Source organism: Symphalangus syndactylus, chromosome 8, assembly GCF_028878055.3.
Source record: "Symphalangus syndactylus isolate Jambi chromosome 8, NHGRI_mSymSyn1-v2.1_pri, whole genome shotgun sequence".
NCBI lineage: Eukaryota > Metazoa > Chordata > Mammalia > Primates > Hylobatidae > Symphalangus > Symphalangus syndactylus.
The window spans coordinates 94532737-94557125 of NC_072430.2; the positions used below are offsets into that span (position 1 = coordinate 94532737).

General features: G+C 40.2%; 1 protein-coding gene across 2 annotated transcripts in view; it reads left to right on the forward strand.

The window, feature by feature from the left end:
- Positions 1-333: 333 nt before the first annotated feature.
- Positions 334-24389, forward strand: part of MFSD6 (major facilitator superfamily domain containing 6) — a 91846-nt gene continuing 67790 nt past the window's right edge. For both annotated transcript variants that reach the window (XM_055290032.2, XM_055290029.2), the window contains exon 1: positions 334-467. The gene's annotated coding sequence lies outside the window, so the exon portion shown is untranslated. The remainder of the gene's footprint in view (positions 468-24389) is intronic.

Here is a 24389-nt window from a genome sequence, read left to right on the forward strand (position 1 = left end):
GCTCCCCCGGCCCGGCTGGGTTCAGGGGTCCCTCCGGGCCGCTGGGGCGGGCTGGAGGCCAGGAGCGGGTAGTTGACGCATCCGCCGCCGCCGCAGGAGGCGGAGCGCTGCACCTGGCGGCCGGTCCTCAGCGCCCGGCCCTGAAACGGGTCCAGCCGGTAGTGAGCGGCGGCGGCGACTGTGAGGCCCGGGCCGGGGAGGAGGAGCAGCCCTAGCCGGAGAGAAGGTCGCGCCGGCGGGAGCGCTGGGCCCTCCGCCTCCGTCCTCCGTGGCCCCACCCGGTCCGCATCCCTCGCCTCGCCGCGCCCCGCCCAGCCCGCCGCAGCCCCCGAGGAGCGCGCGAGCAGCCCGGGATGGTGCGCGCTGCCCCGACAGCCGCCGCCCCGGGGCCCCGAGCCGCCGCCCCGCGCTCCGGGGACAGGGCTCCCCGCGCCCCGCGCAGCTGAGCGCTGCCGCCGCCGCAGCAGGTGAGTCGGGCCCGGCTTGCGGAGAAGGGGCTCGCAGACCCGCCCTGGCCTCCCCCGCCCCGGACGGGCCCAGCCGGAGGGCGGGTAGGCACCTCAGCCGCGCACACCTGCTGCCGGGAAAGGGGATTCGGGGCCGGGGCTCGGAGCCGAGCGTGCGCCGCTGTCTCCGCTCGGGCCTCGCTCGCCCGCCGCTCCCCCCCTCCCTCCCCCGGCTTCCGTGTCGGGTGTCATCTTTGTGGGGTGCTGGGGGAGGATGCCGCCTGCGCCCCCAGCGCGCCCGGTACTGGCAGCACTTCCGCAAACGTAATTGGAGTCGGGAAAACAAAGGCGCTGCTCAGGGAGCCCTCGCTGGGCGCCCACAGCTGCTGCCGCGGGTGGGGAGGGGGGGTGGGCGCCGATGCCCGGGTCCTCCTCAGCCCAGGCCGACCCGCGCACTCGCCGTAAACATCCCTGGGAAAAAGGAGGAGGTGAGAACCTCCACACAGCCCCAGTGACAAGGACGTGGCCACTTGTGTGGCAGGAGGAGGAAATTGACAACGTCTGCCCTCCCAGGTGAATACGGAAAAAAAATACCTCTCCTCTGCCTGCCACCATCCTAGCAGACATCCCCCACCTCGTGCTTTACTTCCACTTGGTCTAACATGTCTCTGGAGCCCTTTTGAGATACTACTGGGGGTTGCTAGTCTTTCTGGGTCATATTTATTGCCCATAGAGCAATTTTCCTGCAAATTTAGGTAAGATGGTGGAAAATTACAAACGCAACTTTCCCCCTCGTTAATCCCATCTCCACATGGACAGACAGATGGGTTAATTACCCTTATGCATTCGCAACCACCTACGTTTCTTTTCATCCCAAAAAGATTGACTAAGCACCTCACAGAACTACTGGAACATATAATACCTTGCTTATTAGTGTACAAAAGACTTAAAGAGTTGGGGTTCTAATCTCAACTGGTATTTAAATAGTTGTGTGTCCTTGGGCATGTCACATCTTCCTGAGCCCCAGTTTTCTCACATGGAAAAGAGGATGGTTGGATAGTATAGTGGCCAAAATTTCCCCTAATCCTCTAGAAGTCCATGGTTTTCTAGAAATCTAACCTCTTAAGTATAGATGAATGTGAAGGGTAGGTAGACATACAGTTGACTAACATATGTAATACAAGGAGATGTGTACTTGGTAGGTCCTTTCCCCAAGATGTGGGCACTAGCCAGCTAAAAGTATATGCATCTGTTTTAGCCTTGTTAAGTAAAAGAGGATAGGATCCTCCTCTTTGGGAAGCTTGGCTTTTGACACGTCAAGCTGCTAAGCAGAGGTGGAGGATATTGTCAGTTGTGTAGTGGTAGTCAGATGGCTTGTATTTATCACAAGGTGTAAGTAAAATTTAGGATTGCTTAGGGGAAGGATGGGACATTGTTAATGAGCGCAGTGCAGGATGCTCTGGGGAAATAGGAGAGAGCATCACTTTAATAATGCATTAAAGCTACTAAGTAGTTGTGTGTCCTTCATGTTTACAGCAGTTTATTTCTAAGGCACTTTCCATATATATACAAATAAATATAAAAGCGTGAAGGCAAATAAAACACAAAGACAAAAAGCAGAGTTCACAGGTATTTGATGGTGTGGGTATTGGATCACCAATTCCGTCATATGTAGTGTCTGGATTATTAACAGTATTAAGGCATTTTTTCTGAGTACTTATGTTCAAGACACCATCTTAAACATTTAATATCTAAATCTCTGTAAGATAAGTCTTTCCCCTAGTTCTGTGCATGACAAAAAGGAAGCTCAGAAGGGTTAAGCAACTTACACAAACCACATAATCAGTAAGAGGTGGAGTTAAATTTGACCTCACGTTTCTGGCTCCAATGCCCAGGAAATTTCCACATGGTGTCCTTCCCTAATCAGAACCCATTAAGTCTCTCCACCTACGCAGATGCGTTCCTTAGCTTTGTGTCTTTGAAAATTAACTTGATTTCAATGTACATGTATTATGTTAACATTTAGCCATGTGGGATAATTTATATATTTATTACGTATGTATATTAATGTGTGTATATTTACCCTTTTGTCCTCACCAGTTACAGATTGAAGGCAATATGAGGCTGACAGGTTTCTTTGTTTTACTTCCTTTGACAGTAAATCTTAATTTGGCAATCTCATTGTAGGGAAAGGAAGAAATGCAATAAATGTGTGTCTGCTAGCTATTTTGTACATCGGCTGAAAAATCAACATGCTGTCTATTAAATGAAAAAAATGACCGGGCAAGGTGGCTTATGCCTGTAATCCCAGCACTTTGGGAGGCCGAGGCAGGTGATCACGAAGTCAGGAGTTCAAGACCAGCCTGGACAAGATGTTGAAACCCCATCTGTAATAAAAATATAAAAATTAGCTGAGCGTGGTGGCGGGCGCCTGGAATCCCAGCTACTCAGGAGGCTGAGGCAGAGAATTGCTTGAACCTGGGAGGTGGAGGTTGCAGTGAGCTGAGATCACGCCACTGCACTCCAGCCTGGGCAACAGAGCGAGACTCTATCTCAAAAAAAGAAAAAAAAAAAAAAAACTAGCATCAGAAGAAATTTATATACATTTGTTTAAACCTGCATACAGGCACACATATGCCTTTTTGTCCCCAAACTGTTGACAGTAGTTTTTGTTTGTTTGTTTGTTTGTTTTTTGCAGGCGGAGTCTCGCTCTGTTGCCAGGCTGGAGTACAGTGGCTCCATCTCGGCCCACTGCAACCTCCGCCTCCCGGGTTCAAACTATTCTCCTGCCTCAGCCTCCCGAGTAGCTGGGATTACAGGCACATGCCACCACACTCAGCTAATTTTTGTATTTTTAGTAGAGACGGGGTTTCATCATGTTGGCCAGGATGGTCTCCATCTCCTGACCTTGTGATTCCCCTGCCTAGGCCTCCCAAAGTGCTGGGATTACAGGCATGAGCCACTGCGCCCAGCCGACAGTGGCTATCTTCAGGAAGTGAGACAAGATGGAGAAAAGAGGATGTTTTTGCTTTTTACCTTATAAAGTTATATTTGGGCTTAAAATTTTGTTTTTGGAACAAGCATGTGTTCTCTTATTATATAAACTAAAAAGGAAAACAAAAGAAGACTAGAATTAATTGATTTTATAAAATCCAAAGTAAGATAAAATTGAATCTGCCTAAACTCTTATGTTAGGAAAGTGAAATGAGACTCAGGAGATCAAAGTGAAAGGTGGCATACTGAGAATTGGGGGGCAAAGGGTAAAGAGTCTCAGGTGACTGGCTTTTACTTTTTCTAATAGTAACTGTAGCATATTCTACAACTCCTGTTTTCCTCCTCAATAAGAATGCTTTGGAGCATACACAATTTATCTGCTTGATTAGGGGTGATAAGAATTTCTTTCTTCCTGGTCTTGCTAGTGATGGCTGTCTTTGGAAGCATGATTGTTCTGTACAGAACAATCTGGTAGAAGGTAGGAGTTGGAGAAACCAATTTACCTGCTGTGTCATTTCATGAAATTATGGCATTCTGGATGACTTTAGGTATAATTATTTTTAGTAACAATTTAGGAGCAGCAAGTTATCATAAAGTTAATCTAATCTGATGCATATGTACTTGTTAAATACAGTCCCATAGTTCTATCCAATTCTATGTAAAATTAACTAAAACCACTGCTTAGAATCCTTAAAAATTAATACATTTCCCTGCCCAGACTCAGAAATCCAGAGCCATAATACATTCAGACTTTTCAGAATCAAGAAAACACATGCTTAAACTTGGTTAATTATCACTATGGTAGTAGGTAATCTTGAGAAATAGGGAACTGTAAAAGTATTTTACAGAAGAGATATTCTCACAATTTTAGATATTAGCCAACATTTCATTTTAGGTTCTAATTATGTTTTAGGCAGAAGGAGATCTCCATCTTTTAATTTAGGAAACTTTGTTCAATAGGTTGTCTTTAAAGGCAGAAATCAAGTGCAAAGTCCTACCCTACTACAAGTCCAGTTTGGGTAAAATTTGTTCCTCAAACTCAACTAACATGGCATTTCCCTGGGCATAGCATTTTTGATTCCTGGGAAAAGCAAACACATCTGATGTGAATTCTGTGTGGGGCAATGAAAACACCTTAATGCCTCCACCAAGAACATTTCCTTTGAGTTTATAATTCCTCCATGTTTAATTATCCAACATTAGCTATCTGTTCCCATTTACTCTGCTGGCATTTTGGGGGGTGAGAGGGGCTTGTGTCAGCCTGATTTGTTTTCCTAAATTCTGAATGATATGTTATCCAGTACTTAGCCCCACTGCTGGATTCAGTAACATTTGCTTTGTAGCTGTTTTTGATTGCCCACATTTGGATGATATTTATTTACTGTTTTTGCAAAATGGCATTGTCTCAAGTTGGCTGGGCAACTTTTGGAAACTACCAGAGTCATTTGTTCAGACAAGTGATGTTTGATTTGTTGGTGCAGGGGCCAAAACAGAAAAGCCAACCAAATAATAAATAATTACAAACATGGAACACCTAAACCTTGAGCCTATGTGTTAATATGTGTCTGCTATAGTTACTGGTTGCTATGTTATGGCTTTAAAAAGAGCACACCCTCCCAAACCCCCACCTCTACCTCAGCACCAACAAAAACTGTATCCCAATGTTGTATGTATTCAAAGTAGCCTCTCTCTGCCTTGATCCATTATGATGCAAATCTAGTTGAGCCACGTGTTGATGATTATGTTGAAGAGATGTGAGTGAGAGTTCTGTATTACCTTGTGACCTGGTGGTCCTGCTGCATTCTAGGATGGGAGGGGCGGGGTAGAATGGGAGAGAATAGGGCAAAGATGGGAAGAAATTCAGACCCTTAAAAAACCATGTTCAAGAGATGTGGAAAAAAATTGAATTAAGGGGGGCAGAGACGTCTTTCTTTGACATTTGTTGTGGGGCATGTTTTAGAATGGGAGACCAATTCAGGAAACATTTGGCAAGTACAAAACAGGAAAGTCCAACTCTGAATGACTCTGAGGAAATGTTTGGAAGCATTTTGATCTGAGACCAAGAGTGGGATGGGGGAAAGACAGGGACACTATGAATCAGCAGTGGGCAGAGTGAGCTCTGGTGTGTGGCTTTGAGGAGGATAAAAAGGAGGAACTGGTGCTGCCTGAACAAGCCCGATGTGTGGGTTAACCGTGCCAAAGGAAAGTGAGTGACGAGCCTGGACTGGTAGTTAGCAGTCTGTGTTGGTTATGTAGAGAGACCTTCTTCCACAGACAGGTGCACTCCACTCTGCACGGGGCCTGCTCTCTCTGAGCTCCAATAAACCAATGTACCGTGAGCCCTGCTATACTGTAGGGTGAAGAGGAGAGACATGGCAGGCAGCGCCCAGGATTCCGGGAGAAACTGAGCACTGGAGCAGTGACAGGAGTGGGTCCCTGTGAGTCATGCTGGGAATTCTTAACTGTTCAGGGCACTTTTAGGGATAAAGTTAAGGTAGAACATACTTGGCCTCAAGGTACACAAGGTTTCTGTCATGTAGAGCAAAGGAAGAAGCCACCACACCAAACACATAAAGCAGAATCATACAAAGTGACATGCATGCTGCCTATGACTTTTAAGAAGTACTGTGTTCCTGGGGCCTGTCTGGGGGGTGGGGTGGCAGGGGAAGGGAGAGCATCAGGATAAATAACTAATGCATGTGGGGCGTAATACCTAGGTGTTGGGTTGGTAGGTGCTGCAAACCACCATGGCACACGTTTGCCTATGTAACAAATCCATATGTCCTGCACATGTGTCCTGGAACATAAAATAAAGAAGTGCTGTGTTCTTGATTAACATGCTCCAATCCAGCAAAGGCAAGCTTCTTTAGCTATTATGGAGTGCCTTTCTTAATTCTATTTCAAAATCATGCCTGTGCAATTGTGTTTAACTAATGAACAAATATGCCCCAATTCACATTTATAAGGGAGTTTAAATAAAAGACTTTATTATCATTCTTTTGAATGAGTAAACATGACACGTTTCAATTTTATTTTCTGTGTAATGAGGCTCCCTGTAAAAGGTGTCCATATCTTTTAAGAGTGTCTCAAAGTCCTTGTGACAGTCCCTTTCAATTCCGTATACTGGGAAGCACAAGGCATTAGATGAATGATCAGACCTCAATTTAGTAACTCTATAATTTTTCAGGAACTCTGGGAACAAGGACAGCCCAATTGTCACTCAAATGTTTTATATTTAAAATAATTCCTTTTTAAATATGTATTTTTAAAGTGATAAATAATAATTTTTTAAAAATCCAGCCAAGTATAAGAAAAAAATTAAATAAGTCCTAATTTTACTACTTAGAGATAATCCGTGATAACATTTTGGTGTCATTTTCATCGAGTCTTTTTCTAAAATACATTTTATTTGAGCTACATAGATTTACAAATATAAGCTGTACTATATCTAGAGGTTTGTGTCCTGCTCTTTCATTTAACATGATGCATTTTCCCATGTAGTTAAGTTCTATTTTCCCATGATATGGATATAAGATTTTATTTTTCTCTATAGCTTATTTACCTATTTTCACCATAACTTATTTAACTGTCATTATTGATCACTTACTTTGTTTCAGTTGTGATTGTTGTGAAAACTGTTGCAATAAAAATCTTTACATTTAAGTCTTTCCTTTTCAGAAAGTTTATGTTTTTACTCTCAGTGAATGACAGTGCCTGTCAATTCTCATACTCACCAGCATTGAATATTTCCGTTTTAAAAATTATTGGTATGGTATGTATGTTAAAGTATCTATCTTTTTTATTTTTATTTGTTTACAGACAGGGTCTCTCTCAGTTACCCAGGCCAGAGTGCAGTGGTGTGATCCTAGCTCACTGCAGCCTTGAACTCTTGGACTCAAGTGATTCTCCTGCCTTGGCTTCCTGAGTAACTAGAACTACAGGTGTGAACCACCATGCCTGACTCATTAAAAAAAATTTGTAGACATGGGATCTTGCTTTGTTGCCCATGCTGGTCTTGAACTCCTGGCTTCAAGCGATCCGCCTGCCTCTGTCTCCCAAAGTGCTGGGATTACAGATGTGAGCCACTGTGCTCAGCCACTTTTTTCTTTTATGGGCTAAGTAATAAACCTTTTTCTGAAAGTAATTATATCATTAGAATTGATAGCTTATGGTAATTCTCAAGTTATCAGAACCCTAACAGCAAAATAAAACAATTTTAGATTACATATATGGGAATGTACTAAGGATATAAATTATTCTTTTAGACTATAGCACATTTAGGGGATGTAAGTAAAAATAACTGATGATAGTCCAGGGCTATAGGAAAATGTATTATAAACCTTGAGATCTATATTCTGGTCTCAATTGTAAACTCATAAAAGGTCTGAGAAAGAAGCACCCACACATTTCTGTTTAAACTGCCTTGTCTCGTGTGTAGATTGTGCTTTATTTAACCCTCTTAATTCCCTCAGTGTCTAATAGTGTTAGAATAGCTCTGTAATGTGAACTGTTACTTGTTCCTCCCACTGGGCTTGTTCTAAGACAGGAAGCTTATTTGAAATGTAGAAGGAAATGAAGTTCTGGGGCCTGCTTCAAATTTATATTATAAATTATGCTATAGATTGGCACAATATTTAATCAGGAGTCTAAAACAAATAGGAATCTGCTTCATGATGGCTGATAAGATTTGAGGAACCTAAATTATAAATTTTTAATTGACATTTGATTATTTTCTTCCACAAAGTGAAAGTGAAAATCTAGTTGGTCTTTATTACTAAAGCCATCTTTATGGTTATAAGCTATTTCCTCTAACCCTTAAGAGATCAAAATAATTTGTTCCTTTTTCACCCTGTTAGCAGGTTGAAAGGAAATGTTAGAGAGGATTTCAAGTCCTTTCTTTCAGATTTATGATGTTACAAATATAAGTGAAATGTTTCCACAGAATATTTTATTTTAAGTGAATAGTTATTTCTTTCCTGGAGATAATGAATTATCATTCCAGTCCATATTACAATAGTGCGTTCTCCAGTGAACCAGTGCCTCACAGCCCCCCATCAGGCTGTAGACATGAAAGCAGACATGAACATAAATTCATGAGCACAGATGGATAAAATGTTAGCCTAGTTCAAGGGTGGTGCCAGATAATTCTGGGAAAAGTGCTTTTGGCATAATTGCAAAATAAGACCCAGAGTTTTAATGAAATATCTGGAATAAAAGTACAACTACCACCAACACCAAATGTTCGTATATTGCTTTTAGATTAACAGAATGCTTTCTGATACTTTATTTCATTTAAGCTCTAGAACCCTTCTGGGAGTTAATTGACTTAAGTTTGTATGGAAAAGGAGGCTTAAAGAGGCACTGATTTATCAAAGCCAGGGGGATGCTACTGGGACTTCTTTTGACTCTACTTCCTAAAACTAATTTTTGATCACATTAAACTTTAATAAAAATTTATATGTATATTGTCATCAGGTACTTGTCAAAATAAACAGTATTGAGAGCTTACAGGGGTAAAGGGCAATATGTTATGTTCTAGATTCCTCCCTCAAGGGGTATACAGTCTTGTTGGGCAGACGAGTTATCTGTAAAAAGATAGCAATAAAATTACCCATAAATCCTACAGTAGATGTGAGAACAATCTCTAGAAGTAGAGGAAGGAGTCAGGAAAATGTTTCAAGTGTATTCTATTTCCAGATGTTATGAAAGGTCCCATTAGATATAGTGAATTCATAAAGTACTGTTTGTTCTGAAATGATACCATCACAGGACTTCAGTACTGGATCATTAGCGATAAGATCAGTACACCAAAATAAAAGTTCAAATGTTGGGAAATCCTTAGCAAGGTTGCAGCAGCAAAACCCTGCCAATCTATTCATCCTTTCAGATTGGCTCGAGGCCCCACCCCACAGACCCTCTGTGTACATCACCTGTGCTTGCTCCTGTTTGAACATTTAGCATAGGGTGTTGTGATTATGTGTGCCCCCGTCTTCTTCTCGCCTCTGGGTGTCATGACTAGGACTGTGTGGCCTCCAGCATGTGTCCTACCTACTAGTGGGTGCTCGATCTATAGCTGTAGGGTTTTTTTGGTTGTTCAAATGAATGTCTTTTTTTCAGTATAATTCCATTGTATTTTGTGTTGTGTCGTCCCTCAGCCTGGTATTCAAGGCCCTGTGCCATCTGTTGCTGTCTGGGTGGCCTCATATGCCCTTTAGTCCTGAGATAAATCTTTTATGGATCTTCTGCTGCCTTTTCTTTCCTCTACCCTGGAATAGTTTTCCCACTCATCTTTGCCTAAGTGAATCCTGCCCATCTTTCAGAGTTCAGTTTAAGCCCCTCGTTTTCTTGACAACCCCTGTCTGAAGTATGGACACCCTACTTGGAACTCCAGAAGCATGCCTATTGTCCCTAATATCTTTTAGTTAATAAATTATATAGGGCTATGTGGCTTTTCTTCCATTATTATTTAGACTTTTCATTTAACCCTTTAGTGGGGTGTGTGTGTGTGTGTGTGTGTGTGTGAGAGAGAGAGAGAGAGAGAGAGAGATGTGTTTTAGGCTTATCTTGTCAATGATAAAGCAAGTCTTTGAGGCCTAAGACTTAACTTTTGGCATCCCTGTCTCATAGCTGCACAGTGCATTGAGAGTCAGTACCTGCTAAGAGCAGCACTGCTACTCATTCCCTATGTGACTTTGGGCTGGTTGTTTGCCTTCTCTGTGCCACAGTTTCCTCATCGGTAAAACTGGGAAAGGAATCATTTCCACCCCAGAGAACTGTTGTGAGTATGAAATGAGTTAATACATGCTAGATTCTTAGCAAGTGTTACTTAAGTGTTATTGTATTGTAGTTGGTAATAATATGATAGTATAATCCACTGAACCCCTATTAAAGTGCAAATATGTTGTCAAGATGGGGCAACCAAGGTTGTGGATCAGCTTGCTTGTGATCTAGCAGTAAGGTTTTACTAGGAGACTTGGAAAGGCCCACCAAGAATGACAAGGTGATTGGGCACAGTGGCCCACACCTGTAATTCCAGCACTTTAGGAGGCTGAGGCAAATGGATCACTTGAGCCCAGGAGTTCAAGACCAGCCTGGGCAACATAGTGAGACCCTGTCTCTACAAACAACTAAAAAGAATAGCCGAGAGTGGTAGTATGTGCCTGTAGTCCCAGCTACTTGAGAGGCTCAGGTGGGAGGATTACTTGAGCCCAGGAGGTCAAGGCTGCAGTGAGCTGTGATTGTGCCACTGCACTCCAGCCTGGGTGACAGAAGGAGCCCCTGTCTAAAACAGACAAAACAAAACAAAAAAAAGAATGACAAGGGTGCCAGGTTCTAGTTTCTGGCAGGAGTTTCAATCCCAGTGGAATGCTGCTAGTAGCAGCTCTGGGGAGCCCATGGGCAGTGCTGAGTGCCTGGAGGGCTCAAGCTGGAAACTGGGCTGACAGGACTCAGACCAGTTTTGTTTCTTTCATCATTTGGCTTTGCCATAAAGGAACCATGTCAAAATACTCTGAAAGGAAGAGGAAGATTCCAAAATAGTCATTCATCTTTGTACAGATCAGTGCCCTTGTAGCCTGTGTGACTGTTATAAAACTAACCTTATATATTCTTTTCATGACATTGGCTAAATGTCTAGCAGATGCTAAAGCAATCCTGATGGAAAAAAAAAATCTATGGGAATTGACCTTGCACACTGTTTCTCTGGAAAAAGCTCTATTCTGGAAGAAGTTGGGGGTTGAACTGAATGTTCGAGTGTGGTGTGTGAATACCTAGATTCTAACGCTCTTTTACAGTGATTTCCCTGTGTCTATACTGGTCATAATTGCAGCAGTATGTTAGAGTCCAGCTCTCAGGACTCACGTTTCCCAAAGCCATTGAGAATGTTGGCCAATAACAGTTGACAAGACAGAGCTGGCTGCAAGGGTTTGAAAAGTCGATTTCCCTGCTTCGCAGCTTCAGCCTTCGTCACTAGGCAATACTGAGTTATGATGGCCATGGCACAAGGAAGAGTGTCCCTTCCGTGGTATCCAGGGATTGTTTCCTCTCCATCACTGATAATTATGTCACTGCTGTGTTATAGCACACATTCTCGTCATGTTTGTAAATCTAACCTTTGGCAATTATTCCAAATAATGTATTCGATCTCAGGGTTTCTTTCTTCAAAAGTTGAATCCGTTTTCATACTCTCATATATTTGTGGATAACTCGATATATGTTTGAGCAGTTTTAATTTAAATACATAACGAAGAAAGCTATCAGTTTTAACAAGAATGATTTCATTGCCTCTCATCAATAATTCAGAAATACCTGCTATTTGAATGACTCATTGTAGGTACTGGTAGGATAGCTTTCCAGGTTTTAGAAATCTGTGTTATATTTTCACAATAGTTGTATTGACTACTGTCATAAGACTGTGCTAGGTGAGAAGACTTCTGCTTTCCTAAAAAGTAAACAAAGCCTTCCTTATCTGATTAGGATTAACTGCAAACCTGCAATAGAGAATATTTCCCAGAGAAGATCATAAAGTTAATTCTGTATATAATTCTAAATGTCTTCTTAACTCTAGGTTTTCAAGTTTCTTTTTTAAAAAAAGCATTAAGACTCAGACATTAAAAACAAAATATTAACTGAATTGATTCATGTTCATTGCCCGCTGTCTTAGTTTGCTCAGGCCGCTATAACAAAATACCATATATAGACAGGGTTTCTTGAACCACAGTTTATTTCTCACAGTTCTGGAGACTTGAGAAGTCCAACATCAAGGTGCAAGTAGACTCTGTTCCTGTCGAGGGCCCTCTTCCTGGCTACCAGATAGCCGCCTTCTTGCTATGTGGGTAGAGAGAGAGTTGCCTCCTCTTATAAGGGCATTAATCCCATGAAAAAGGTCCCATCTCTTGACCTCTTCTCAACCTAATTACCTCCAAACGGGGCTACCTCCAAATACCATCATATTGGGGTTTAGGGCTTCAACTTATTAATTTTGGAGGGGCTGTAGACATTTAGCCCACATCAACCTCTCAATAAACAAAATCTTTCACTTTATAAACAGATTGTCTCATCCAGCATATAAATATTTTTACTACTCTTTGTACTTGTTCTGTCATTCCTTATGACAAATTAAATACAATCCACTTCAGCCAAAGATGCCCTACAATGGGATATACTTGTTTTTGGTTTCTTTTTCTCCCTGATCCTGTGATTACACTTTATTTATTATGCTATATTTCATAACCGTGTTTGTAATGTGATTTCTGCATGTTTTGGTTCCTTTTCACCAAAATCTAAATATGACCTGAAAATATTGAGTAAAAAAAAATAATGACCTGAGTTTAACAGTTTTGTTTGTCTTTTGAGATTTGAAATTCATATAAAAGTTACTGAGTATGACATTTATATATGTGATACTGAATGTCATATTACCGAAACATTTCCATAATGACTTTGTATTTGTTGATACTGTGAGAACTACTTAACATCTGGACTTATGTAACCAGAGAAACCTTGTGTAACCTTATGATACTCAAAAATCATTTGCATAAGGTGGAGAGGAAAGAATATTTTGGGAGAAAGTCACTCATCAAGGTTTACATCAATATCTTAATGTAAGATATTTCCATTTTCGAATTAGCATATGGGCATCAGTTCTTCACAATCACTTGGACAATTCAGGAAATTATGCCTGTTAAAGAGGACTTTGTGTCCGTCTCTGATCTACCTGGTGAAGATTCAGCAGATGATTTATGTAGAATAATTAATTAAAGTTCACTCTAAGGCCCCTGATTAGAATTGATGTGGTCAGACATTCTGTACAACTCTGAAAAATGTTTAGTCAGTGATAGAAGGGTGTTAGTAGTTGGCTTTAATGTCGTTTGTAAAGACAAAACCCACATGACTGCATATTTCTTTCTTAGTTTTTATTTTTAAAATGAGAGTTATGGATGTTTGAAGTTAAAAAAATGAACATGTTTACAAGGTTTGTTACAAACCAAAACAAAAAAACAGACTTCTGTGCTCTTTTTATTTCTCCTCCCAGAGGCAACTACTTTTTCTGCAATTATTTTGATATTCACCTATTTATTTATTTGAGACAGGTCTCGCCCTGTCACCCAGGCTGAGTGCAGTGGTATGATCATAGCTCACTGTCCTGGGCACCTCAGCCTCCCAAGTAGCTAGGACTGTAAGCATGTACCACCATACCTGGCTAACTTAAAAAAAAATTTTTTTTAAAGATGGGATCTCGCTGTGTTGCCCAGACTGGTTTTGAACTCCTGACCTCAATTGATCCTCTTGTCTTGGCCTCCCAAAATAGTAGGATTATCACCTGTATGTCTTTAAATAAAATTCTTGTATCTATATTTCTTGACTTTAATTTTATTTAAAGACACTAGATAATGTCTAGTGTCTTCCCACTATGGAAGAAACCGAGTTAACTCTTCTGCTCCTGACTGTCTAATGAGAAAGCCCAACTTTCTCATTTCTCTGACTTCCCAATGTAGCTATAAGGCAATTTTGGTTAGTTCAGTATTCATGTTTGCATTTGTATGACTGTGTAATCATAACAGAGACATGTAGTAAACTGCATTTTTTCTTTTTCTGTGCAACTCTTTGTTTTCTTGTATGTTCTGTTTATTTAACTTTCTCTGTATTTATCAGTTATTCATCCCTGAATGTTTCACCAGCCATCTAAATTTCCTCTTAGGGCATTCAGGTGTATTGGTATTCTACCAGTGTCATTTTTCTGACAGTCTCTCCTGAAACCTTCAGTCCTATTCCCACTATACTGGTTGCCCTTATGTCTGGTGCAAAGCTGTCATCCTGGGATCTCCAGTTCTATCATCCCTGTATTCCCGTTGCTTCTCTCTAATGTTAGATCTCTTATTTCCTATATCCCATGTCTGTCTTTTGCTTGATTTATCCTTTTGTTCTGGTGGAGCACAACCTGAGAAAGGGTACATAAGAGATAAATTTTGTGAGAAATTGCGTGTGTAAAATGTCTTTATTTCACCCATAAACTCAAGTAATAATTTGGCTACATATAGATTGTGATATTGTTGAGATATCTGAAGCCATTCTCATTCCTGATCCTTACTATCTGAAATATTTTATTCTCTGAAAGTTTGTAAGGTAATTCATTTGTCCCGGTGTTCTGAAATGTTGATGATGTGCTTTGGCTTGTGTCTATTTTTATCCATTGTGTTAGGTACTAGGTGGGTCATTTCACTCAGACAACTCTTATCTTTCAGTTTTGAGGCATTTTCTTGAAATTTTAAAGTTTTCTTCCCTTAATTTTTTTCTGTTCTTGCTTCTTGGAGTTATTATTTTCTAGATGTTTGACTTCCTGGGAGATGCTGTATATGTCTTATTTTTTCTCTCCTACTTTCATCTTTTTTTTCTTCATATTAAGTTGTTTTGTTGTAGAATACTATAGTTCAGTGAGTTTTTACAAAGTAAACATGTCATGAAATAAAGCCCTAGATAAGAAAATATATTATCAGCACCCCAAAATTCCTTCTAGTCACTATCTCCCTTAAGGGTAACCCCTATCCTAACTTCTTTTAATTAAACTTTATTTTGAGATCATTGTGGATTCACATGTAGTTGTTAGAAATAATAGAGCAATGTCTCATGTATCCTGTACCCCCTGACTTTTCCCCAGTGATAACATCTTGCAAAACTATAGCACAACAGCACCATTGACATTGAGGCAGTCAAGATACAGAACATTTCTCTCTGTCGCCACCAAGGTCCCTCCTGTTGCCCTTGTGTAGCCACCTCTACTTCCCTCCTGTTCCCACTCTCTAATGAATTCCTGGCAATCACCTGTCTGTCTCTATTTCAATGATTTCATCATTTCAAGAATGTTATATGAATAGAATCATACAGTATGTAATGTTTTGAGATAGGATTTTTTCATTCTATAATTATCTGGAAATTTATCCAGGTTATTGCATGTATCAGTCGTTTGCTCCTTTTTATTGCTGCATAATATCCCATAGGAAAGCTGTAGTACAATTTGTTCAGTTAGTCCTTCCATCCTTTGAAGGGCTTTTGGGTTGTCTCCACTTTTTGGCTATTATGAAGAAAGCTGCTGTAAACATTTATGCACGGGTTTCTGTGTGAAAATAAGTTTTCATTTATCTGGAATAAATTCCCAGAAGTGTAATTACTGGCTTTTATGGTAATCATGTATTTAGTTTTATTAGAAACTGCTAAACTGCTTTCTAGAATGGTGTACCATTTTACATCCCCACCCACAGTGTATGAGTAATTTGGTAGTTGTGCCACCTTATCAGAATTCAGTGTTATCCCTATTTTTATTTTAACCATTCTTACAGACGTGTAGTGATATAGCCTCATGGTTTTAATTTACATTTCCCTAATCATTAGTGATGTTGAACATCTTTTCATTTGTATCTATGCATCTATATATCCTGTCTATCCTCTTCAGTGAAATGTCCCTTTATGTCTTTTGTCCATTTTCTAATTGGATTGTTTGTTGAGTTCGGAGAATTCTTTACATATTCTAGAAACTAATCCTTCGCTGGATTTGTGGTTTTCAAGTATTTTCTCACAGTCTGTAGCTTGTGTTTTCATCCTCTTCGCAGGATCTTTTGTAGAGCAAAAGTTTTAAATTTTAATGAAGTCTAACATTAGTTTTTCCTTTTATGGATCATGTTATTGGTGTCAAGTCTAAAAACTCTGCCTAGCACTAGAGGCTAAAGATTTTCTTCTTTTTTTTTTCTAAATGTTTTATAGTTTCAAATTGTATAGTTAAGTTAATGATCCATTTTGAGTTAATATTTGTATAAGGTGTAAGACTTAGTTAGAGGTTATTTATTTATTTTTTTTCAGACAGAGTTTCACTCTTATTGCCCAGGCTGGAGTGCAACAGCTCTGTCTCAGCTCACTGCAACCTCTACTTCCCAGGTTCAAGTGATTCTCCTGCCTCAGCCTCCCGAATAGCTGGGATTACAGGCACATGACACCATGCCCAGCTAATTTTGTATTTTTAGGAGAGACAGGGTTTCTCCCTGTTGGTAGGCCGGTCTCGAACTCCTGACCTCAAGTGATCCGTCCGCTTCAGCCACCAAAGTGCTGGGATTACAGGCATGAGCCACCGTGCCTGGCCAAGGTTCATTTTTTTGCCCATGGATGTCTGATTACCTCAGCACCATTTTTTGAAAGGTTACCTTTCCACCATTGAATTGTTTTTGCATCTTTGTTAAAAAACAGTTGGGCATATTTGGGTGGATTTATTCTGGGTTCTGTATTCTGTTCCACTGATCTATGTGTCTGTCCTTCTGCTAATGCCACAGTCTTAATTAATGCACAGCTATAAGATCTTTTTCAAAACTGCTTTAGCTATTCGTTTCTTTCCTTTTCTGTATAAATTTTAAAATCTTGTCTATATCTACAAAAATATGTTGCTGAGATTTTGATAGGAGTTGTGTTAAACCTGTATATCAGTTTGAGGAGAATTGAAATTCATCAACATGGATCCATTTATTTAGCTCTTTGATTTCTTTCATCAGCATTTTATGGTTTTCAGCATAAGTCCTTGTACACATTTTTTAAATTTATACCCAAGTGTTTCTTTTTTAAGCAATTGTAAATGGTATTATAATTTTGGTGTCCATGTGTTCATTGCTAGCATATAGAAATACGATTAATTATTGTATGCTTATCTTGTATCCTGTGAACTTGCTGAACTCACTTATTAGTTCTAGAAGTTTATTTATAGGTTTCTTGGAATTTTCTACCTAGTCATGTTAACTGCAAATAGGGACAGTTTCTTTGTTTTTGATCTGTATGTCTTTTGTTTTCTTTTATTTCCTATTGCACTGGTGAGAACTTCCAGCATTGTGTTGCGTAAGAATGATGAGAACAGACAGTCTTGCCTTGTTCCCTATCTTAGAGAAAAAGCATTCAATCTTTCCATTAAGTGCAGTGTTACCCATGGGTTTCCGTAGGTGATCTTCATCAAATTGAGAACATTCCCCTGTGTTCCTATTTTTCTGAGACTTTTTACCTCAGAACCTATTTTCTGAGACTTTTTCAAATGTTTATTTTATCAAATGTTTTTCTGCATTGATTGGTAAGCTGAAATAATTTTTCTTCTTTAGCTTATTATCATGGTAGATTGAATTGACTGACTTTCAAATATTGCATCAGCCTTGTATTTTCGGAATCAACCACACTTTGTCATGGTGTATAATTCTTTTTATATGTTGCTAAATTCTCTTTTCTAATATTTTCTTAAGGGTTCTTGTATCTAGATTTACCAGGGATATTAGTAGTTTTCTGTTTTTTTGGACAGTCTTTTTTCTGGATATAGTATTCTGTATTGACAATTCTTTTCTTTTAGGACTTAAAAAAATTGTGCCACTTCCAGTGTCCATGGTTTCTCAGAAATCTGTTATCATTTCAATTGTTTTTCTCCCATTGGTAAGTTGTGTCTCTCTGCTTTCAAAAATTTTTTCCTTGCCTTTAGTTTTTAGAAGTTTGACTGATGTGTTTTGGTGTGGGCATTTTGTTTTAGGTTTATCCTGTCGAGATTGCTCAGCTTCTGGAATCTGTAGGTTTATGTCTTTTGCCAATTTGAGAAGTTTTCAGCCTTTACTTCTTTGACAACTTTTTCACTCCCTTTTTGTCTCCTCACCTTCCAGGACTATGATGACATGAACATTAGATCTTTAGTTACAGTCCCATAGGTCCTTAAGGCTCTTTCACTTTATTTTCTCTCTGTTCAGATTGTGTAATTCCTATTGTTCTGTATCCCAATTCACTCATTAATCCCTCTGTCCCCTTTATTCTGCTATTAAGTGTATCCATTAAGATTTATTTTGGTGGTTGTATTTTCCAGTTCTAAGTTTTCCATTTTTTCTTACATTTCTTTGCTGAGACTTTCTGTTTTTTTGTTTTGTTTCAAGCATGTTTGTAATTGCCTATTTAAGCATTTTTAGGATGGCTTTTAAAAAATATTTTAAATTCAGGGGGTACAATGCATGTTTGTTACATGGGTATATTGTGTAGTTGTGAGGATTGGGCTTCTGGTGTACCCATCACCCAATTATTGAACATTGTACACAACAGGCAATTTTTTAGCCCTCATCCCCCTCCCATTCTCCCCACTTTTGGAGTCCCCAGTGTCTATTATTTCCAAATGATGGTTGTTTTTAAAATGGTTGTCATTCCTGTCATCTCAATGTTGGCATCCATTGATTGTCTTTCTCCATTCAGTTTGAGATCTTCCTGGTTCTTGGTGTGATGCATGATTTTTTATTGAAAGCAAGACGTTTTGGGTATTATTTTATGAGACTGTGGATCTTATTTAGACCTTCTGCTTTAGCTGACTTTTTCTGAAAATGCTCTGGCAAGAGAAGGGAGGATGCTGCTTTATTACTGCCAGCTGGAGGTAGAAGTCCAAATTCCTCACTCAGCCTCTCTGGATACCTGAAGGTGAAAGACTTTTCATTATTGTGAAGTGGAGATGGGCATTTCAGCTCCCCAGCAGGCCTCCTCACATGGCCTTCAGTGATACCCATTGAGAGTGAGGGGTGGACCTCCTTACTGCTGGCCAGTGGTAAAAGTCCTGATTCTCTACTATAACTCCTGACATCACCCCAGTGGGGAAAGGGTAAGGATGCCTTGTTACCAACAGTTGGGTTGGCAGTCCAGGCTCCCCATGTGATCTCCACTGATACTGTGGCCTCATTACTGCCTAGCAGGGATGAAAGTCCTTGCTCCTTTATCTTCTCTGATCCCACCTTAGTTGAGGGGTTGGGGGCTCCCCATTATAGCCTGGTGAGGGCAGAATTGTAGGCTCCCCGCTCAGCCTTTGATGGTGTGGGCAGGAGTGGGAATAGGGTTATGGTCATTTTTTCTGTGGTATTTGGCTGCAGTCGAAGTTATTATCTAAAGTTCTCTGTCTTTCTAGACTGCCCCTTTCCTGATTCATTAGATAGAGCAAGCAGGCACTTGTTAGGGCTTTTTGTTTGCACCCATCATCACCCATCAGTATTTCTTGGTTCTTCAGCTCCATTCATATGTGTGTTGTTCCTTGGGTACCAAGGTCCATAGCTGGTCTGCCTTTTTTTGTCTATCTTTCAGAGTCTTCTACGTTTACTTTAAATATTGTTGTCTAGGGTTTTTAGTTGTACTTAGCAGAAGTGATAGAGAAAATTGTGTCTACTCCATCTTCTTGGAACAGAAGTCTACCACTTTTTTTTTCTTTTTTTCTTTTTTTTTTTGAGACAGAGTTTCACTCTTGTCACCCAGGCTGGAGTGCAGTGGCACAATCTTGGCTCACTGCAACCCCCACCTCCTGGGTTCAAGCGATTCTCCTGGCTCAGCCTCCTGAGTAGCTGGGATTACAGGCACCTGCCACCATGCCCAGCCAATTTTTGTATTTTTAGTAGAGATGGGGTTTCACCACGTTGATCAGACTGGTCTTGAACTCCTGACCTCAGGTGATCCACTCGCCTCAGCCTCCCAAAGTGCTGGGATTACAGGCGTGAGCCACTGTGCCCTGCCATGTCTACCACTTTTAATACCATAACTTAGTTTTGCCTGCTTATTATTTTTCCATAAGTGGAATCATGTTCAGTGATCTTTTGTTTCCTGCTTCTCTTAGTCCATATTATGTTTGTGAGATTCATCCTTGTCACTGCATGTAGTTGTAGTTTGTTCGTTTTTACTGTTGCACAGTATTTCTTTGGATGGAAATACTACAGTTTATGTATGTGCTATAGACAGGTTGCTTCCAGTTTTGAGCCATTAAAATTATTCTGCAGTGAACATGTTTATAGATGTTTTTCGGTGAATATACATGTCTTTTGGTTGTCATAGGGTGTTACACTCAAGATTAGTAGCTATTCCAGTTTTTAAAGTAGTGTATCAATTTACAGTCCCACCAGCAATCTATGAGAGTTCTAGTTGCTCCACATCCTCATCAACATTTGATATTACAGATTGAGCATCCCTTATTTAAAATGCTTGGGACCAGGAGTATTTTGGATTTAGAATTTTTTCAAATTTTAGAATATTGTTTTATACTTACCTGTTCAGCCTTCTAAATCCAAAAATCAAAAATGCTACAATGTGCATTTCCTTTGAGTATCATGTTGGCACTCAAACATTTAGAGATGCTTATTTATTGATTGATTGATTGATTGGTTGATTGAGACAGAGTTGCACTCTTTCGCCCATGCTGGAGGGCTGTGGCGCTATCTCAGCTCACTGCGACCTCTGCTTCCTGGGTTCAGGTGATTCTCCTGCTTCGGCCCCCGAGTAGCTGGGATTACAGGTATCTGCCACCACGTCTGGCTAATTTTTTTAGTTTTAACAGAGATGGGGTTTTGCCACATTGGCCAGGCTGGTCTTGAACTCCTGGCCTCAAGTGATCCACCTCCCTCGGCCTCTCAAAGTGCTGGGATTACAGGTGTGAGCCACCATGCCCAGCCTCAATCTTTTTTATTTTAGCCATTTTTAGAGTATGTTACGTTATTGTATTCTGGTTTTAATGCTTTCACTGGCGATTAATCAAGTTTATCATCTTTTTACATATTTATTGGCCATTTGTATAGGCTCTTTTGTGAGGTGCCTATTCAAGCTTTTTGCTTATTTTTCCTGTTGGGTTACCTCATATTTTCCTACTGATTTTTTTCTATTGATTTTAAAGAATAAATTTTTATATATCTGGATCATTCTTTTGTTACATATATGTGTGTGTGTGTGTGTGTGTGTGTGTATATATATATCTCTCATCAAAATATCTTCTCTCACTCTTTGACTTGCCATTTCAATCTTTAATGGTAGCTTATGAACAGAAATTCCTTTTTGTTTTTTTTTTGAGATGGAGTCTCACTCTGTCGCCCAGGCTGGAGTACAGTGGTGCAATCTCGGCTCACTGCAACCTCCGTCTCCTGGGTTCAAGCAATCTTCCTGCCTCAGCCTCCCAAGCAGCTGGGATTACAGGCACCCACCACCATGCCCAGCTAATTTTTGTATTTTTTAGTAAAGGTGGGGTTTCATCATGTTGGCCAGCCTGGTTTCGAACTCTTGATCTCAGGTGATCCTCCCAAAGTGCTGGGATTACAGGTGTGAGCTACTGCACATAGCCAGAAATTCTTTTTTTTTTTTTTTTTTTTGAGACAGAGTCTCGCTCTGTCACCCAGGCTGGAGTGCAGTGGCGCAATCTCAGCTCACTGCAAGCTCCCCTCCCGGGTTCACGCCATTCTCCTGCCTCAGCCTCTCCGAGTAGCTGAGACTACAGGCGCCCGCCACCACACCCGGCTAATTTTTTTGTATTTTTAGTAGAGACGGGGTTTCACCGTGGTCTCGATCTCCTGACCTCGTGATCCGCCCGCCTCAGCCTCCCAAAGTGCTGGGATTACAAGCGTGAGCCACCGCGCCCAGCCTAGAAATTCTTAATTTTAATGTAGTTCAATTATTTTTTCTTCTTTAATGTTTAATATACTCTGTGTCTTATTTAGTAAATATTTTCCTATCTATAAATCTTTAAGATATTTTTCTATGTTTTCTTCTAAAAGCTATGTTATTTAATGTTTGACTTTTAAACCTGTAATATATCAGGAGTTGATTTTTGTATATGATGTGAGATACATATATCTGTGTATTGTTGCTCTTGTTCTTTATTTTCCTAAGAAATTGCCTCAAACTTTTCTTTCATATCATCTCTTAATTTTTCATTTATGCTATAATACTTATAAATTCCAGAGCTTTTTATTCAAGCATTCCTTTTATCTGCCCATCCTTCTTCTTCTTTAAAAATATATATTATTCTGGTATTGTTTCATAGTTGCATGATTTTCTGTTATTTCTGAAGATATTAATAATATATTCAAAAGTATTTTCATTTTTACTTGGCTTCTGATTTCTCTGGACTGATAGTGTTTCCTGTTTTGGTTCTGTTTTTCATGTAACAGACTTTCCTCAAATGTCCTCAAATTTCCTCAAATGTCAAATAATCCTTGGTAATTACTCATATTTAGTGGAAGGTCTTGATAACTCTGAGCTCCTGTGTAGGGTCATTGGGTTGTGTTGTTTAGTTGGAGAGGCTTCAATATAAGCATCTAGAAGTCATTCCTCTTAGGCTAACCAGATTTTGTAGAGAAGAGGCTTTAACTTTCCTGCCTAGAGGACGGAAGTCTTGCCAGCCTCTGGGAACCTCCTGAGGAAAGTGGCATGGGGAAAGGGGCCAAGGCTCAGAATCCAGGATGTGTATGTTCACTTGATGCCCTGCTTTCAGCATGGCACCATTTACAACTCTGCTTGGTGCTCTATGGCCAGAAAACCTCTGTGTTTCTTGTTTGTTTGTTTTTGTTTTTTGAGACAGAGTCTTGCTCCGTCACCCAGGCTGGAGAATGCAGTGGTGTGATCTCAGCTCACTGCAACCTCCGGCTCCTGGGTTCAAGTGATTCTCTCGCCTCAGCCTCTAAAGTAGCTGGGATTACAGGCACCACCTGCCACCATGCCTGGCTAATTTTTGTATTTTTAGTAGAGACAGGATTTTGCCAAGTTGGCCAGACTGCTCTCGAACTCCTGAACTCAAATGATCCACCCACCTCAATCTCCCAAAGTGCTTGAATTACAGACGTGAGCCACCGCACCTGACCAAAACCTCTGTGTTTTACTTTCCAGAGGAAAATAACCTGCATTTGTTTGGGGTTTAGACTTTCAGTCAGCTCTATTTGAGCACCTCCCCAACCCCTGCCACCACCACCCCCCCGCGCACACACACACACACACACACACACACACTCACACTCTCTCTCTCTCTCACTTACTCACACATACACTCTTTCTCTTACTTGCAGATAAATCTAATATAGCTAACTCATGAGCCTTTCAGGGATTCTGAGTAGTAAATTTTATTAGTTCTTGGCTTTCCCTATAATCAACCAAGGTTTTAGTTTTCTCAGATCTACCAAGTCTTTTACCAATTGTTTACTTTCTGCTTTCCAGAATTTTATTTTATTGCTATTATGTGCCCTTTAATCTTTCTAGCTTGAATTATGACTTTTACAGTGTGTGTGTATGTTTGTGTATGTGTGTTTATTGTCATTTTAGTGGGTTCAGGGAAGGATTCAAACTACATGTGTTTAATCTGCTCTCTTTACCCAGAAGTATCACATAATTTTATACATTTGAAACCCAAGAAATGTTTCTTTCAATTTTGAGCTCAGGAATTAAATTAATTTAGAAAATAGATTTAAGGGCAAATTATTTGTTCTTTTCAGATGATAAAATGGAATTGGAGCCGCTGAGTTGGATAGGTGAAGGCACTAATGATGAAGGAAAAATAGGTATAGAACATTAAAGAAAGTCATTTATAGCTAAGCAGCAAAAGATTGGATTTTGCTTTTCCTTCATGTTTTCTAGGAGGAAAAAAATGTTTTCCTTTCACTATTAAGAAAAACCTGATTTGGAAACTAGATAGAGGTGGTGGCCATATGCATTGTGAATATAGTAAATACCACTGAATTGTTCACTCTCAAAATGGTTAATTTTGTGTTATGTGAATTTCACTTCAGTTAAATTTTTTTTTAACCTAAAAATCCGACATGAACATTTTCAAAGCTTACAGCTACATTGACATCTGGCTTTTGGGGATAACAGATAAATTGACTCCTTACATAGGTCTCCTTAGGCTGTGTTCCATTGTCTACCTAGGAGCTTTGTAGAGATTAAAACACGCTTACAAGCATAATTTTAGAAGGTTTTGCAGAATGTTATTCATTTTGGGAAAACAAAGAGCAAGATCTATTCCAAGGGGTGGCAAGTGAAATTGATATTTTTCTCTAGTAAAGAAAGTGAAAGGAGGCTGGGTGCAGTGGTTCACGCCTGTAATCCCAGCACTTTGGGAGGCTGAGGCAAGAGGATCACTTGAGCCCAGGAGTTAGAGAACAGCCTGGGCAACATGGCAAA